General features: G+C 38.8%; 2 pseudogenes; one reads left to right on the top strand and one right to left on the bottom strand.

The window, feature by feature from the left end:
- The first annotated feature begins 4,609 nt into the window (after nt 1-4,609).
- LOC101653511 lies at nt 4,610-5,181 on the top strand (annotated as a pseudogene).
- Nucleotides 5,182-11,325: 6,144 nt separating this feature from the next.
- Nucleotides 11,326-12,570, bottom strand: LOC101653825 (annotated as a pseudogene).
- Between the last annotated feature and the right edge of the window lie 626 nt (nt 12,571-13,196).

The raw sequence follows: 13,196 nt of genomic DNA, 5'->3' as shown, positions 1-13,196 counted from the left end.
GGGAATTTACAAAAGAGAATTTCCAAATGGCCTGTAAGTGTCTGAAAAGATGCCCAACCCCATTAGTCATATAAGGAAAATACATGTTAAATTCATAATGAGATACTACTACATACCCACACTTGCTTGTTGCTCTTAAGTTGATTGGGATTCGCAGCCACCTCATGTAAATCTGCCACTCGCTTTTTTCCCGTAATATTTATAGAAGCAGATTGCTCACCTTCTCCCACTCAGCTTCTCGTTGAGTTTGAATTGTAACCTTTATACTATCAAGGGTATACTTTAGCATTGTACAGCCGGTGCTCCTTACAAGCTCACTCAAAAAGAAAAAAAACAAAAACAAAAACAAAAAGCATTGTCATTGAGTCAATAGCCACCCAATAAAACGGTAGAATTGCCGGTAAGCATCTGAGACTGTAACTATTTATAAAAGTAGAAAGACTGATCTTACTCCATCAGAGTAGCTGGTGGTTTAGAATCGCTAATTTTGAGGATCATAGTCCAACACATAACTATTATACTATCAGGGATCCTTATGCACCCACTAGAATAGCTATAATTTAAAAGACTAAAAACATCATGTGTTTGGCATGCCAACCAATAAGGAGGGGAGAAAAAAAAGAGAGAGGGGTAGCGGGGGAACAGGGCACTAACCCACTGAAAGGGAGGGTATTTTTTATATCTCCACAGGAGAGGGAGAGAGGGACCAGCCTTCAACCCGGTGAGCCAAGATGTGAAAGCAACACAAGGGCATGAAGCAGGGAACCAACAGAGAAGTCAGTGGGGCCAGTCCCCATCCCAACAATGTGGGCAGCCCCTAGCTCCCACCTCTGAAGTGCAGAGGAATGCACTTCAGAAGACAGCGCTGAAGGTGCATCTCAGGAAGTGGGGCACGTCTGATCAGGAACAAAGGAAGAGGGAAAGAGAGAGTGGAACACACCCCAGCCCACCAAGCCTTGAGGATAATATTCCAGTTCAGAGCAGCCAATACACAGAGAGTATCACCCAGCAGGAGACACAACGATGTGTCCCGCACTGACACATAGGGCTAAGGGAGATAGCACTGGGGACACGGTGAGGTGATGGAGATGTGCCTAATCCGACCCCACCGCTCTAGGGTGTACAGCGCAGCAGCAAGGGGAGCAAAGCAACCAAGTCCCCAGGGAATGCCAAAGGTGGACTTTGGGGCCAGGGCATGGCACCCCACCACATATGCACAAAAAAGCTTATATGCACAAAGGGGCGCATAAAAGATGTTCATACAAACATTATTTGTAATAGTCCCAAATTGGAAAGATCTCAAATACTCATCAAAACTAAAATGAATTGATACAATGTAGTATAATATTTGGCAATGGAAAGTAATGAATTGCAGCTTCAGTAACATCATGGATGAACCTTCATGGAAAGCTGCTAGATTATTTAGGTATGTTTATATAAAGGATAAAACTGGCACCACTAAATATAATGCTAGAAGTTAGGCTAGCAATTTCCTTTATAGAGAAGGGAAATATGTCTGATCAGAAGTATGGAGCTGATTTTATGGTTGCTACAAACTTGGTTTTTAAAAAATTGTTAATTAAGTTGTATGTTTGTGTTTATGTATGTATGTATTTTTGTTATATGCTATATTTTAACATGCATTTTTACAATAGAAACAAAGAAGAATTCTTATAAAATGTTTTGAAGTGAAAACAACTAGATGAACTATAGTGTGTATAGTCAGATATCACTTGTTTATCTACGTATCTATCTATCTATCTCTGTTTTGAGATCACATGCACTTTTGCTTTTCTAAATTTATAATGGCGCCAGATGGATATACAGGAAACTGGTAACCATAATTAAAAGATAACCATATCTCTGTGAGTAGAATTGGAGGATAAGGGTAGAGGCACTTAATTTTCTTGATAACTTTTGGTACGTATACATAGATTACCTATTTGAAAAACATACTCCCTCTAGTGGGGAAGAGTGAGCACAAAGGGGGCTATTGGTAATGCTTCATTGCTTAAGCTTAGAAATGGGTCCATGGGTGTTGGTGCTACGGCATATTTCAGTTTTTCACAAGTTAAACATTGAATAAGAAATTAAAAAAGAATGGCAAGGTATGTGAAATTTCTTCTCTAAAGTGTCCTATAAGACATATAAAAGAAAATTGTGAAAGTTAAATAAATTCCTAACTGGTGTTTACCTTGAAAGCAAAACATTTCTAAATAACTTAAGTTAGATAGTACATGAAATATATTTTATTTAAGGGAAAAAATTAATTACGAAGGAACTATGGGTATAACTTTGCCAAAGAGAGTCTGCATTTTGTAGGTAAATAAAGGATTATAATAAAGGAAAATTTAAAATATTTACCAAAGGAAAAGTAAAATAATGCTTTCTAACATAAAATGTCAATGGTGTCTCTAAGGTAAACCAGAAACATATATAAACCCTATATACATGAATGGATTTGGGGATCACATTTTATTCTAGCCACAATCTAAGAACAATCAGTTCTTATGACATGAACCTGTTGGATGCTCACTCTCATGAAGAGATCATTGCAGATATGGGTGCTATAGCAAAGTGTAGTGAGGAAACTAGATGTTGCCCGGCTACCAGAAGGAATAGCATCTGGGGTCTTAAAGGATTGTCTTCACACAAGCAGCTGTTTGAGGCATCAACCAAGTTCACATGGAGGAAGCACACCAACATATGTGATACTGGGAATGTGAAAAATAGAATGCAAATCTGAATGGGGGAATGGTCTCTTAGCTCTTACACTAGATTTGCAGAAGATTATGACTGAGTGAAATCAGTTATGAATCAGTGGAAACCCCAAATCCCTTTGCAGGGTCCACAGATGGATTAGTTCTCTGGTAAATCCCCTCTGACCATAGTTGAAGGATATGAATAGCCTTGTTATGATATAGAGAGCATTGTAAAGTTGATTATGGCACACTTAGGTAAAAATTTAATATCTTGTCATTTGATCTCCCTTTTGACCCATTTAAAAATTGGTTCAGAATAAAAATGTGAAAGGGAAATACACATGGATTAAGACTTTGGTGAATCCCATTTCACTATAGACAAGGGATGTGAATAACCTTGCTATCAAGCAGAATGCATTAGAAAGTGGATTATTGCAAGCAATTAGGTTAAAATTAAACACCTTATAATTTGATGCCCCTTATGATTCATTTTAAATTTGTTCTAATTTTTAATAATGTCTGCTTTCTTTTTTATTGAGGTTTTGCTGTTTACTTTTAAAATTCTTATTAGTTTCTGTTGCTGTTTTTTTATTTGGTGTAAATGCTTTTCTGTATATGAATTCCATGTTAGGCAAATCTATAGAGAGAGTAACTAGTTTAATGGCTTCTTGTGGTTGTCTCATGGGAAGTTGATGGGGGAAATAGAAAGCTAATAAAAATAAGAATAAGAATGAAGAAATGTTCTAAAATTGATTGTACAACTCTTCCTAATATAATTACACTATGGAATAGTAGTTTGTGAATTATATGACAAAAAAGCTGTCTATTAAAAGAGAAAAGTAAAAAACTTGTTATATTTTGTCATTTAAAATGCCTAAGCCAACCTAAATAGATGGAAGTGAATTTAGATGATAAATTGACCATGTAACCACATTGTAACAGGGGGAAACCCTTCAACACAAAATATATTCAGAAAATAATGTTTTATTATAGTTACCAGAAAAGTAGGTGAATATCCATCACAAAAAATTGCAAACAAGTTCTCTCTACATAATACAGATTTAAAAGACCCAGAATATATTAATCACAAGACACACATGAAGTGGCCTAGAGAAAATATCCCCATGTTCAGCCAGAAGCTTAGGTATAGATAGATAGATAGATAGATAGATAGATAGATAGATAGATAGATATAGATGATATAGATATAGATGACATAGATATAGATATAGATGATACAGATAGAGATATAGAGATAGAGATAGTTATAGATATAGATATACATTCATAGATATATATACATATATCTATGTATATCTATCTCTATATACATATAGATATATATACTGGTCCATTTCAGAAATCTTGTCATTTCTAAGACCAGTTAATGAAATCTTAAAGGGCTAGATTTTTGTAGATGTAATAATCATAGCGTGTTCATATATATATATGTGTGTGTATATATATATATGTATATATATATATATAATATTTCTCAAGATTTTACGTGGGCTTGAAGAACTAAAATTAGACTGAGGAAATAAAAGAAATGGGAACTGTTCCAGTGTTTCTCAACCTTCCTAATGTCGCAACCCTTCCCCCCCAGCCATAAAATTATTTTCATTGCTACTTCATATCTGTAATTTTACTACTGTTATGAATCAGGCGATCCCTGGGAAAGGGTCCTTCGACTCCCAAAGGGGTCACACCCACAGGTTGAGAACCACTGATTTAGACCATTGAAACAAACTTTATTCCAACAGTAATTGTGTTTCTGGCATAACAATGCCATCTGGTAAGCATTGGACTACTAAAGTAGTCAGTAATTCACACGCATCTACCACTCCTCAGGGGAAAAAATGAGGCTGCTTCCACAAAGGTTTGCACTCCTTTCAGCTGAAACTGCCATGATGAACATGAAAGGAAAGGGGCTGGGCACCCACTACCTGTTCTCCATGCCCTTCACGAAGCATGGCGTTGTTCTGCTGGCCACAAACATGTGAATCTACAAGAAAGGTGACACTGTGGACATACAGGGCATGGGCTCTGTCGCACTAATGTGTACCGTGCTAAAAGGGTGTGCCTACAATGTGACCCAGAACGCCATTGATATTGTTGATATTGTGAGCAAGCAAGTTAAGGACAAGATCCTCGCCAAGAGAATTAACGTGCGCAATGAGCACATTAAACACTCGAGGAACTGGGACAGCTTCCTGAAGCACACGAAGGAGAACAACCAAAAAAGCAGGCCAAAGAGAAGGGCACCTAACTGTAGCTGATGTGCTATCTTGTGCTCCCAAGAGACGCCTAACGTATGCGTAGCAATGAGAAGGAGCCGGGGTTTCTGGAGCCATCCTCTATGATTTCCTGTCCTACTCTGTGTGAAATAAAACTTGCTGGAGAACGGGGAGGAAAAGGAAGAAGAAGAAGATTTACAGCCGTTCGAACCCTCCGTAGAATAAATATCAGCTGCAAATGACTCCATGGCAGTGGGTTTGGTTTAGGTTTGGTAAACTTAAAATGATTTCCAAAATCCTAAAGTAACTTATTGATATACTGAGTTCATAGATACTTATTGTAATTAAAGCTGGTATATGTCCTTACTTTTGTGCCACGGGTAAAAGTATATGTGTGTGAAAGGGCTTTAAAAGGTTGCTGGAAATGAAATAAAATGATAAAGAAATTTTTCTAAAATTGCTTTCAAGTCTGCTACTGTGTGTATATGTACATGTATGTGAATATATTTCCATATGCATTTCTAAAAATAAGTATTACTACTAGTGTTCCAATTCACACATGCATTATTTTGTTCCAAACAAAATATGGTTAAATAAAACAAAATGCGATCAGTAAATGACTGCAGCCAAGTTTATTCAGTAATACAATTATCTTAGTTTTATTAGTTTTATTTATTAGAGTGCTGTCTAAAAAGAGGTTCAATCAAAACAATGACTGCTCATCCCTCATTGTGTAAATAATGTCCAGCCACTTAAGCTTTTAATGGCATGCTGAAAGTGAGGAGGAGTTGAAACATTTGCTGATGAAGTTCAAGAACTGGGTCCTTCAGTATGAATTACAACTCAATATAAAGAAGACCAGGATCTTGACACCCAGATAACCATCATGATAAATGAAGGGAAATTTGAAGTTGTTAAAGATTTTGTCTTATTTGCATCCACCATCAATGCTCATGGAGCCAGCAGTCAAGAGATCAAAAGACAAACTGCACTAGGTAAATCCGCTGCAAATGACCTCTTTAGAGTATTGAAGAGCAAGGATGTTACTTTGAGGACTAAGGTGCACCTGGCCAAAGTCATAGTGTTCTCCTTTGCATCAAATGTATGCGAAAGTTGGACCTTGAATAGGGAAGACTGTAGAAGAATCGATGCATTTGAAGTGTGGTGCTGGAGAAGAATATTGAAAGTACCATGGTCTGCTAAAAGGACAAACAAACCTGTATTGAAAGAAGCAAGGCTAGAATGCTCCTTAGAGGCAAGGATGGCAAGACTTCATCTTGTATACTTTGGACACATTGTCAGGAGAGACCAGCTTCTTATCCTTCTAAGCTATTTTTCACAACTGATGGTGCCTGACTCTCTAATCACAGTGACTGAAGGGTTGTATGTCTGTAAATACTCACTGCCATCCCATGTACACCCAATGGTCACTGGCTATCTAATTACAGTATCTGTGGTGTTTAATATCTGTGGCAATAGACTACCTCCCAATGAAAAAATACTTTGCCAAAGATGAGTTACATGGTTCCATATAATTAAAAAAATCTAAAATCATGCTAAAAACTACCTCCATGTTTTGTCGATTATAATAGCTAATATTGGTAAGAGTTTTAACTTTTTGCTCTATTGGGAAGTGTGGCTATAAATATGGTATTCTAATGAATTGCATACTCAATGAGAGTTATAACCCAGAAAGACAGAAGACTTAAGATGTGATCAAGGAACCTCTTTCTAATAAAATTTATGATTTTAAAAAAGAGTGTATTAGATGACTAGAGAAACAAATGTGACTCTAGCAGTGACTCTCACAAGTATCAAGCTATAAACCCCTACCAGGGGGATGAATAACAGAAAAGTGGGTGAGGGGCATCGGAAGATGGTGTAAGGGCACACTTAGCAGCCTTTTCCTTTTTTAATTTAAAAAAAATATTTAAAGGAAAAAAGAAAAACAGAAAAAAGGAAACGAAAAAAGAAGAGAAAAAAATTTAAAGATGCCTAATAGAAGGCAAAGGTGGAGTAGGCCTCCCTGCCACAGGAGGTGTTGCTGATCTAGGGCTCTGAAGCCAGGTTATGTGAGGGGAATGAATGCTCTTCTGATCAAGCATGCATTCCCCCTTATCTATGCAGGCCTGAAGTGTTTAAGTGGTAGGCAGAAGCTGTGCCAGCGGGAAGTGCACTGCACTGGAGAGCCTCCTGTGCTGGCTGGAAATGGCTGGGGAGCAAGGGATGCTGCAGTGGCATGGGAAACGCAGGGCAGAGGCGCTAGCTTCCTATGCTGGCAGGAACAGGCTGCGGACAGGAAGGCATTGGGACCATCACAGGGCTCCACAGTGGAATGGACCAGGCTGGGAGGGTGATGAGAGCATTATAGAACTTCCTTGCAAGACGTTGAGCCACCTCACAAGAAACAAACACAAGAAATTCCATTTTAGAGAAGTAATAAAGTGTGACATTGGGGCCCAGCCAAGAAGTGGAACCATCGCCAGCAATCAACAGATGGTCCAAGGAGCCACCACAAAAGTGTGAGGAAACCCGATAAAACTTGGCTGAACCTGACCTACGCCAAAAAGCCAGCCAAGCTGCCTAAAGTGTGGGGAAACACGATAAGACTAGACTGGGACAGTGAAAACGTCAAAGAGCCAGCCAAGCTGTCCATAAAAATCCGGAGAGAGACACTGACTTTCAGAGAGCTAGAAACCAAGGAGATATCAACTCCTGCTGTCTTCCACTCTACCCAGAGTGAGTACACTGATGAGGCAAAGCTGATTGGGACTGTGATGCTAGAATGATATGTGTGAAGAGTGCTGTTATTATGCCTGTATGCTCATACTTGCCCTAATACTCTTATCCTTAGTAGTTTGAGATATTTTTAGATTGTTTGATGTGTGCTTGCAGCGAATAAACCGAGCATTTGAAAATGTCTAAGAGTGTTAAGTAATTATTGAGGAGTTAGAAGTGGTATGGGATCTTGCAGTGTGTGTGTCCCAGGTGGGGAATGACCAGGGCTGCTGGCTCACAGAGTGCACTGCAATGAGGCCACCCAGGCAGGGAGCAGGAGCGAAGCTGGTGGGTGGGGGCAGGTGTGCAGGAGAGGGTGCCAGTGGAGGGGTCCCAGGCAATACTAGGGGTGGATTGCCCCCTCTCTCAAGTCACCCAACCAGCTACTGGTAGACTGCAGGTTAGTTACCAGGGCCCTGAGTGAATTGAAGGAGGAAAGCGAGCCCCGGGTGGGATTGGTGCCCCATGGAGAGAGGGGAACTGCGGGAAAGGGAAACTTCCCTCCAAGTGGAGCACCACTAGTGGGTAGCTGCTGCAGGGGGTCCAGCCACAGCTGCACGTGTCTCAGCGGAGCAGCCAAACAACTCCTGGCATGGAGACCTGGCCTGTGGTGGGGGGGTCTATTGCTGCTTGCGGCAGAGGTGGTGACATGGTGTGCTGGGGCCACTCAGCCTGATGAGACAAGATGTCCCAAGAATCAGATCCCAGATCACCAGGGCTCCGGTGCAGGACAGATGCGTGGGGTGGGGGTCGGGTGTTGTCCCAGGGGGTTCTCTGACTCAGCAGAATCCTTTCACTAGGCCACCTGGACACTAAACCGGCTTTGCACCGAAGAGCCCTCAGTATATGCTGCTCACCTGTGTGCCATCTTGACCGTTCTCGATTTGTTTTAGTTTTCTTCAGCTTTTTTCCTGGACTTGCATATGAGCAATTGATGGTCTGTTGCACAGTTGTCCCCTGGTCTGGTTTTACTTGCTGAGATTGAACTTCTCCATCATGTTTTCCCACTATGTTGTCAATTTAATTTCTGGAGAACTCTGTCTATATTCACATTTTGTGTTGTTGAAAAAAGGGTATTTGCTATGAACAAGTCATTGGTTTTACAGAATTCTATCATCTGATCTTCAGCATCATTTCTATCAAGAAGTGCATATTTTTCAACTACTCTTCCTTCCTTTTTGTTTTTGACTTTTGTATTCCAATTACCAATAATTATCAATGCATCTTCATTGTATGTTTGATTGATATCTAACTGAAGTCCTTGGTAGAATCCTACATTTCTTTATCACTAGATTTTTTGGTTGGTTTATAAAGTTGAATATCAGTTGTATTTACTGAATTTCCTTGAACTTGGATAGATATAATCCAATCACATGAAAACATGTATATGTAGCAATTGAATATACTGCTTGAGTCAAGCAGATTTTAGTCCTCAATGTAACATTATTGCTTTTCAACCCTTTAAAGAATTTGTGAGCAGATTTACTCAAGGCAAAAGCCATTGGATGAGTTAGAGTTACAGTAATTGCTCTATTAATAAGTATGGTCTTAAATTGGATCTTCTAGTGAAGCACATATCAAATTATTAGAGATACACCAGATAGTCAACCCATGAATCATCAATTTTCAAATACTTGGAAGATAAAGTTCACACAACACTAAAATTGAACTGAAGTAATTTGAATTTTGATGATTCAGAAAGAACTGTATTTCAAGCTTTGGAGATCATGGAGTAGCTATTGTGTTGTTGCTGTTGTTGTTGTTGGATATCATTGAGTCAGTTCCAACCTTTCAGAACTCTGTGTATAACAGAATAAAACACTGCATCATCCTGAGCCATCCTCACACTTACCCCTGTTTAAGCCTAGGATTGCAGACATTGCTAATGTATGGTTATTCTTATTCTAGGTTAAATATTCCACAACAATTGATATTTTATATTAGCATATTTGCATTATTTATACATAAAGTATTTATATATTATGAAATTGGTATATCAATAATACTGATGTATTGTGAAACTAGACTACATAGGTGACTATGTTATCATTTCATTGAAACTACATTTTGATTCTTGTGGTACTTGAAAAAATATATACTTTTGTCCCAGAGAAGTTGATTTCACTTCTGTTGATGGTGCAACTAGGAAGAGCAACCTGCCATTGGGAAAAATGTTTAACCTTACTTATATAGACCCACAACGGGAGAGTATACCCAGCATTATGTTCCTAATCAGGTACTCAAAAACAGTTTTATTGAAATATAATTCATGTATCATACAATTTACTAGTTCAGTCATATCAAGTAGGGTTGTGCAATCACAGTCAACATTGGGATATTTATTCCTTCTTGTACCCATTAGTGTTGGCTTCCTATTTCTATCACCATTCCAGTCTGTGCTCAGGCAAACATTAATTCAGCTACTATTATTTTAAATACACCTATCCTAACTTCCCTATAAAGAAAAGCACACAAAATAAGGGTGGGGCACACAAAAAGAACCTAGCAGAAACAACTGATCCTATAAAATCAAGAAATATCTGAATATAAGATGACATTAAAATTTTAGAATAAATTCCAAATTGTTCCTAAGTGAGATCTAATGACAAAGTGTTATATTCCAGCCTAAGTGCAGTGTTAAAATCCACTTTGAAGTACTCTTTGTCTGTTATTAGGGATGTTCATGTTCCTAGTCTATGGACAGTGGGGATTCATGGGGGACTCAGTCCATGTAAGGAACTCGCAAATGTGTTTGGGTTTACATTATCATCCATAGCATTACAAAAACGGGTGTTTAGAATTTAGGCAATGGTGCTCTTCCCTCCTCCTTGTTTGGCTCTTATTTACAACTTTTGGATCACATAGGCTGATGTGCTTCTTCTGTGTGGGCGTTAACTCCTCACTTAGATAGATGCTTGTTTGAGACAAGCCTTTAAGAACCCCGGTGGCATTTTTCCTGATAACTAGGCATCATATTATTTCTTTATTTCTTTTATTTTCATTGAGAAAAAGTCTTTATTTTAAGGGAAAAATGTGATTAGCAATTTTCATTTGGAAAAATACACCCAAAATAAAATCACAATACCAAGAAAGGTTTAAGTCATGGCCTCACCACTTCTTACAGTATTAGTTTCATGTTTCAATGTTCAAAAATAACTTTTTAAAAGATTAAAACAACCTGAAAAATTTTTAATGAGAATAAACTAGAATGAACAAACATGAGAAATATTTCTCTTTGGATTAGAGATCTAACAACTTAGAGTTTTGCAAAATAGTATGTCCCCCCCTCTGTGTTTACTGTGATGTGATGTGATGTAAAAGGTCCATATGTAACTGCTTTAACTCAGGTCTCACTCGGAAATACACAACCAAAATGATGAGTAAAGCTGAAAATGTTTATTGTTTACTCCATATCTTTATCACATGCTTCTAGAATAAAGTTTGCATGAGAAAACACTGAAGAGATAATTTTTTTTTAAATCCAGGTTTCACAAAACTCAGGGTGCAAAGTGGGTCTGTCAGCTTCTCTACACTGACTGCAGCTCTCCACTGCATGTTGGTTTCCCATGAAAATTTCATTGAAATAACTCAAAATATTTTTTATAAAACTAGTCGTATCCATCCGTGCAGTTTTGCTGACCACGATTGCCAGCTCCATAGCAGTCACTCACAGATTGACTCTTAAGATTCATTGTAAGTAAATGGGGTCAACATCCCCATGCCCTGAATCATTTAACTATTATATACCCCATTGCTGGCCCTTGTGGTTGAATTCAAGAAGAGCTCTGTATATGTATGCTGCATAGTGGCTCTGTTTCTCAACACTATGGCCACAGCTTCTACTTGAGTGTCAAACTCAACATCTGCTATACTGGTCACTCTTCCATCAGGGTCAATCTCCATATTACTCTCACAGGGTTAAATAGAGAGAAGAAATTTAAAATGTTATTCTTGATTGCTCTGAAAGATAGCCCCCTCATATGAACACAGTGTCCAGTTATGATCTAGATGGTAAACTTACAGTTTCTGTATCTGTGGTCATACATTCATGACAGAAAAGAACTGAGATTGTTTCCAAATAGACAAGTGGTGAAACCGTAGCTATCTCTCAGGCCACTATATTCCTCATAGCCCCCATATCCAGTGCTGTAGGTCCCAGACCACATCCTGTCAAAGGCTGAATTTTTCACAATGCCAGTGTATACCTGAGCAGTGCCAGGAGAGTCCTAGGGCCCTGGCCGCTGCACAGACAGGAACTTCAGAGGGGGATCAGTGTATGATCTCACTTCTTCCTGTCTATTCTTGAATACTTCTGTATACCTGCTCCCTATTCTTTGCTTGTGCTTCCCTAATGCCTTCTCAGCTCATTCCTGTAAAGTAAACAGCACAAAGGTTTCTCCTGTAGTCTTTCCCTCAGGGTCTACAGGTAAAGTGATATCATTTGGCATAATTTCCAACCCTGAGAATAACTAAACAATTTATTCTTTTGTGCATCCAAATGGGAATTCTTGAAGCCTCACAACGCCACAGCTGGCAATTTTGGTACTGCTTAAACCATGGTGCTTCAACGCCTAATCCGTTTCTGTTCACTGGATCTTGAATACCTCAATATAGCAGTGCCCCATTCTTCCTCTGACTTTTTTCAAGGCCATTTTCACATCATCTTCTCATTCAAGTTCAACAAATGCCTCACCACTCTGTCTGCCTTCTCTTGTGTACCTGAAATGAACACCTGCTATGCTATCATGAATTTTGCATTCAGAGAGGAAAGGCTACATATCCTCAATTGAGCAAGACCAAGGCAAGCCTCAGAGCTTGACCACAACACCTTCACTTCCCTCACCCAACATCATGGGGACTTCACAGGTGAGGTGTCAAACCAGCTTAGTGTGGCTTTTAGTGGCTTTAAAAGATAAAGGTAGATGCCCAGTTTCAAGATTAATTTGAAATTACTAATTAGCCCTTCCAAAATGAGCTCCTCCACTAGCCACAGGGCCTCTCTCCATTTATTGTGGATGGAAGCCCTTCTCCACGTCTAATTTCTTAACCACACTTTGTAATGGCATGTTTCTTCAGTGATCTCCTCAGGAGGGAGAGTACCAAAGAATGATGAGCCATGACCAACATATGTTTGGAGTTCTCATATTCTCTCTGCCTTTTTGTGACATGTGTTAGTCTAACACTCATTCGCAAATGAGTGTTATTAAAGGTATTATCATATCTCCAACCTTCACACCTTATGTAACTAGTGTCGAGTCACTCAAGTCTTTTTAAGTGTACAAATTAACAATTCATGTATTGGAGTCCAAAAAGCAGTCCTATGCATGTTTAAGTTCCTTTGCCCAACAATTTTTACCATTGACCAAATTAATGTTACCATCAAAAGAATTACCCTAAGCCCATGGGGATGATCTATGACGTAATATAATTAAATGATAATTATATCTCAAAAAGTGAATCAGGGATATATGGGAATCAT

The sequence above is a fragment of the Echinops telfairi genome, unplaced genomic scaffold (genome assembly GCF_000313985.2).
Source record: "Echinops telfairi isolate 266 unplaced genomic scaffold, ASM31398v2 ScPeMD7_42;HRSCAF=159, whole genome shotgun sequence".
Taxonomy (NCBI): Eukaryota; Metazoa; Chordata; class Mammalia; order Afrosoricida; family Tenrecidae; genus Echinops; species Echinops telfairi.
Note: the sequence above shows the minus strand (reverse complement) of the source record. Positions and strands in the feature narration are given on the sequence as shown.